The following is a 6,662-nucleotide window of genomic DNA, read 5'->3' as shown; positions in this document are numbered from 1 at the left end:
GTTAAAAAAGAAAAAAGGCTTAAGGTTATTCTTAATTGCAATTTAATTGCTTGCCCACAGAGCACTATGTATAAGAGTTATAACCCTAATCAGGATTCAGATTTTGTCAGCTTTTTGTTTTAGTTCCAGAGAGAGTTCATTAATTTTCCATTGTTTCTTTTGTGGTCCCAAAGCCAACTTTCGGTGATGGAGTTCTATGATAGTCTTTGTTGGTATAGTTTCTGAAATGAAATATATTGTGTTGTGGATTTTGGTGTTATTTGGTGTTTAAGTAGTTATATTTCTATATTTTGAGTACTAAAAAAGAAAAAAATTGTTTATATTGTGATTTTGGTTGTCGGAATCATTGGGTTTTAGTTTATGCGATTCCCCATCTTCCTCATCTATTTCAAGAGATCCATGACTTTGTTCTATCTCCTTCTGCAATCGCCAAATAACCTAGAAATGGCATGCTTGATTTTTTTTTTAATTTCGGGTATTCAGTATATCTATCAGCGTTTGGAATCCGAAAGCCAAAAATCAGATTTCTTCGGGTTGAGCTCGTACAGGATCAGGAGCCTAAAAATGGGGTTTATATCCAAATTCGGTATGTTAATTATCATTCGGGACTAGAACCAGAAAGCCTAAACCCGGATCCGAATTTTACCATCCCTATCTACATGAAAAAAAAGGGCGCCCACACATGAGAATGGTAATATATACACAAATATATACGAATGCATACATATATATAGTTCTTTACTAATGTGAGTGCCTTTATTTTTTTTCATCTAACACGTCATTAACCATGCAATTTAATAAAGTTATTTTAATTAACTATTGAACACATAGTTTAATAGTATGTCCACAAAATAGGGTGTCTGCATATTAGATCATTAATAATCAAAGAAAAAATTTAATATGGAATCATATGAAGTGATTTTTAAGATTGACAGTGAGATTCATTCTTCTAAATTATTGCTTGACGCGTCACGTTAAAGGATATGTCGATGACTATGTAGATGAGTCTGAAAACTTTGATGATGAGACCGAAAAGTTTTAGCTTTGAAATTTGTAGAGGATGTTAGTGCTAACACATATAAGAGATCGAATGCCTTCGCACTCCAACTATACATTAGTGTGTGCCGCCTCTTTAGCAATAGAAGTTGAATGTCAACTTTGGGAAGAATTTGAAAAGCATTGGATAAAATTGCGAAGAAATTCATTGACAATGCAACTGGAAAATTGCCTGAGAACATGGCCAGAAATGTCTATAAGAAGGTAATTGGACATGTCCATGACAACATGAGATTTCAAATGTCGATGAGGAAGTAATTAGAGACGTCTAAAATTGCAAAGGAAGGGGTAAAATCTAATCTTGATTTGAGCATTGATTTTAACAGTATGGTTGTTACGGTTCTATCAATATCTATATTGAAGCAAGAGAATTGTTCTAGAAGAAGACCTTAAGGTAAATATTAAGTTAGGTGACAACAGATTGAGCAAGATTTACAGAAAGACTCAAGAGGCTTCTAAGTGATTCTTGAGTCCAATACGACCTTATTGCATTTTTTTTTCATTTTGTTAAACAACAGAAGATTCTCTCCTTTCCCGTCGCTTTGGATAATTCAGACGTTGATTATTGACGATAAAGTCCTTAATAAAATGCTTTTGATCAAATTTCATCTTTTGATCAAGAATATACAAACAACTACAGTTTGACTTTGTTTGTTTAATTAATTTGGTCTCTAACTAGTTATTCATTCTCCTTTCTATTTTTATTTGAATAATTAATTTAATGTTGCAGCATATTTTTGGTTTAGATCATAGAAATAAAAAGGCATCTCGATGAAAATGATAGAAATTAATTAATTACCATATAGGTTTGTTATTAGTTGTAGGGGTAGAGCTCAGAGTAAATCTCGAGGGAGCTAAATTCAAACAAGTATTAATAGGGGGTTGATTTTAGATGGTTTTTTTTCATCTATAGCTATCGTGTAAAATTTAGAAATTTTGCTTGTAACTGTGGTAATTTTAATTTGGGGATTTTGATTAATAATTGAGGCTATTGTTACAAATAAAGAATAAAATAAAAATTTAATTAACAAAATAAAGATCAAAGAGATAGATCTTAACTTCATCAAAAGTTTGAAAGGCTATTGCTATTTTATTATGATGAAAAAGGAAATACCAAAATAAAGATCAAACCCTTTAAAAAATAAATAAATAAATAAATAAATAAATAGATAAATATCAAACAATTATGTAACTTTGACTTTATTTCACAAAATATAAAGTTACATTTTCATCCTATGTATAAAGTTTACAAATTAATTGTGTAGGGGCCAAATCAGTATTTTTTGATATTTCATTTAGAAATTTCAAGATTTTTTTAAAGCTTGCAGGTGCCTCGGCCATTACTAGTCTTAAGTACCCTCTGCTCCTAATCAGATGGAAATTATAAATTAATTTTCTTCAGACACTTATATTATTTTGTAATGCCAATTAATTAAGGTAACCTAAGTTTGATTAATTCCTGAGAGCTAGCTAGCTTCTAGTAATATATATATATATAGAATGATTATGTTATATTGTAATATAGTTTAAACACAAAGTCTCTAAGGCAAAGAGACCTGATCTCTGTCCTTAGTTGTATTTCTCTTCTCCCTCTTCAATCAGAATACTAGTTCTCGGATCCAGATCTAGTATTATCTTTGAGCCTCTAATTAAATCTAATTAAAGATTTAAAATTTCTGGTATATCGGCTGGAAAACAGAACATGCGGGAATTTTTATGGCAGGAGTCTGATAAAGAAGATCAGCCTGCAGATCATGCTTTTGAAAATAAAATTGCAAAATTTAAACATACATTCAATGCTTTAAATAAATTTCTTTAATTGAAAAATTAAATGCTTACATAAGTTGCTTGAATCCAAATGTGTTACAGGCTTTTGAAGAAAGGGAAAATTACAAGACAGGAAATGCTTCCTTGATGTCTTGATCCAGATTTCCCGAGAGAGAGAGAGAGTTCTTAATTTTGAAGTGATAAAAGAAGTGATGAGTCTTAGTCTTCATTCATCTCTTTTAAATACAAAATTGCTTTACAAAAAGAGAAAATGCTACAGGAGGTCTTCACATGTGATGATGGAAAGTGGGGTCATCAGTTGGTGGGAGACCGTAATGATGAAGGCATCTTCTGCTTTATGGACTTTGAGAAAAGTTTCACGTGAAGAGATGCTTCATGAGGCAATAGTAAAATCCTTTGTAAATCTTTGAAAACATGGCACATGTGTGGCCACACTTGTGTCTCGAAAGACGTTTTCAAAGGATATTCAAAAGATTATGTCTTCTTTGATGACATGGTCAGGAGGACTTTAATACAAAATTAATTATTACAAGCGATAATTACAAATGAAATGACAGAATTGAAAAAGATTACTCTTTTTACTTTTTTTTTTTAAATGTACAAAGAAAGGACAAACACAAAACAAAACTAAAATTTTTTTATTGGAGGGAAAATGCCGAAGCAGTCATCTTCATTTTCATCTCCAAGGAAAATGAATGGCTCCTCATCGTCCTCGTCTTTAGTGAAAGAACTGGCAACAGACGGTTCGGATCTAGAAGCAAGGAGCTGCTGCATTACCTTAAAATATTCATCTTCATTCTTTGCACTGGCCAAGAGAGATTGGGCCTTAGACTTTTGAGATAAGAAAGTGCTCTGAGCTTTAGTATCTTTGATATTGGGTTGAAGGAGGCCTTGTGAGGAAAGCCATGCTCGAACTGTTGTTTCGGATAGCTTTGACTTTTCATCGAATTTAGACAACCATTTGACTTTAAAGGTTCTTTGTAAAACCAATTGGGCTTCGATAGTGTGGTATTGGAAGGACCACATCCAAACCCAAGGTAGAAAGAAATTTGTACAGAAACAAAGAAAATGAGGAAACCTCTTCTTTGATTCAGGGGGAACATAATGGGCTTTAAAAAGGTTTAGGCAATTTATGACGTTATGGGTTTGAATATCTGGGTTAGGCCCAAAGTAATTCCACCATTGTTGGAACCAGTTTGGAAGGCTTTGTACGGTTATTTTTTAATTGAAGAAAAATAACCAAGAATAGGTCTTTTTAGGGTTTTGAATGAAAAATGTATTGAACCAGGCCTGTTGATAGTCCCAGTAGGAGAAAAATAAACAGTGCTTTAATTTTGGTTGGAAATCGGCGGGAAAAGTTTTTAATTTGTGGAGTTCATCACCCCACTATTTTGGGCTCAAGACTTTAAAAATGGTAGCCGTGGAATAGGCTGGTTCAGTGTGGGATTCACTGAGAAAGAAATGTTTGAACTTTACAGACTGAGTGATTTCCAAAATACTTTGGTAGAAAGACTGGGGTTTTGACAAATCCCAAGGTTTGAAAAACTAGCCTTTCGGGAAAATCTTTGAAATGGCTTGAAAAGGATCAGAATGATAAAACCCATCTTCCATGGATAAAACATTTTGATGATGAGTTTTATGAAACCAATCCGAAGATTTTTGTGAAAGCTTTGATTGAGAAACAATAATTGAAGAAGAGCTTTCACATGAAACAATTTCTTTAGAAGAAGAAGGTTTTGAAACTGCTTTGGAAACAGATTTCTCTTCCTCAGGAACTGGAGAAAGAGATTTATTTTGGAAAAAACTTTGTAAAGCAAGCATAAGCTCGGGGGACTTTGAAATGGAATTCATCCATTCTTTTACCTGTTCTTGAGAGGCAATGGCTTTAGATTGTGCTTCTTGATCTTCAATCATGTCTATCCAAGATTTTATAGGCATGGCAGAAGAGAGTAGTTTGTCTTTAGGGGGAGTTGTCTGGGTTTCTTTAGAGGTTGCTTGAGAAGCAGAGTCTTTAAGAATGGCTTTGCCTTTGTCTTTCTTTCTGGGTGGCATTATCTGTTTTGGAGAAATTTTCTGGTTAGAAAATCAGGGATAGAATTTGTATCGCCTTTAATGAATTCAATGTCAAAATAAAAAACACTTAAAATAGCTTGCCATCGTGCAAAAATCTGTTTTGATGCAATGTTTTGTACATCTTTTTCTAAAACATGTTTTGCAGCTTTGCAGTCAATTCTAAGTAAAAATTTTTGATTTAATAAATCACTTTGAAATTTAGATATACATAAAACAATGGAAAGAATTTCTTTTTTAATAGTAGAGTAATTTCTTTGACATTCATTCCAATGAGCAGAAATATACTGTACTATTTGTTCCTTATTATTTTCTTTTTGTTTTAATATTCCTCCATAACCTAAATCTGATGCATCAGTCTCAACAATTTTAGGTAATGTAGGATTTGCAAGAAATAAACAAGGGATATCTTTAACAGAACTCTTTATGAGTTTAACTACTTTAGTGTGTTCGTCTGTCCATGCAACATGGTTTTTCTTTAATCTATCATGCAAAGGTTTTGATAACCTATTGATGTTAGGACAGAAATCAAGGACATAATTTAAACTTCCTAAGAATCTTTGCAATTGGGTTTTATCAAGGATTCTATCAGGAAACTTGTCAGCGAAGACAAGAGATCGCTCAATAGGAGTAATAGTTCCTTTGGAAATGTAATGACCTAGGAACCTGATCTTTGTTTGAAACAAAGAGACTTTAGAACTAGAAATGGCTAAACCAGCCTTTCTAGTGGCAGGGAAAAAAGTCTTTAGATGTTTGAAATGTTGGTCAATTATTTGGAAAAAGATCAACACATCGTCTATATAAACAATGCAAAATTCAGAGAAATGGTTATAAATATCATTCATGATTCTTTGGAATTCTGAAGGTGCATTTTTTAAATCGAATGGCATTATAGTCCATTCGTATTGTCCAAAAGGAATAGTAAAAGCAGTTTTATAACGGTCTTTAGGGTGAATTTGAATTTGCCAAAATCCAGATTTCATATCAAATTTTGAAAAAATAAATGCAGCATGAAGTTTCTGGAGCAAATTCTTTTTATTAGGTATAGGATACCTAATCCATTTTAATGCTTTATTTAGAGGTTTGTAATTTATGACTAATTTGGGTGCTCCTCTTTCTATCTCAGAATTTTTGTTGACATAGTAAACAGCACAAGACCAAGGAGACCTAGATTTGACAATGAGGCCTTTAGATTCTAAATCTTTTATCTCTTCTTTGCAATGTTGTTCCAATTCCATGTTCATTTGGATTGGTCGGGCTTTGGTAGGTATTTGTTTTTCATCAAAAGAATTTTCATAAGGTAAATATACTAAATGTTGTTTTCTATTCCAAAAGGCAGATGGTAAATCAGCACATATTTCTCTTTCAATGAGGTCTTTAAAGTCAAAGATTTTTCTTTTCACAAATGCAGTTTGTAATTGGTTTTCGATTCTTTGTAAAATTAGATCCTTTTTTAGACAAATCAGATTATTTTGTTTTGTTTTAAGGAGTGTATTGATTTGATTCTGGTAAACAGAACAAGCTTTGACAATGTTTAAATTTCTTGTTTTAGGTTTCTCAATAAAAGGGAAAACAAGTTTTTTAGTTTTTGCTTTAAAAGATATACTATCATAATTGACAATATAGGGAGTAATAATATTGATAAAAGGGGTTCCCAAAATGACAGTATGGTGTATGTCATTTGTAAGAATAAAAGAAGTCCTAAATTCAAAACCATTATTATGAATAAAGGCATCAACTTTAGATTT

Source organism: Citrus sinensis, chromosome 1, assembly GCF_022201045.2.
Source record: "Citrus sinensis cultivar Valencia sweet orange chromosome 1, DVS_A1.0, whole genome shotgun sequence".
Lineage (NCBI taxonomy): Eukaryota > Viridiplantae > Streptophyta > Magnoliopsida > Sapindales > Rutaceae > Citrus > Citrus sinensis.
This window is presented reverse-complemented; position numbering follows the sequence as displayed.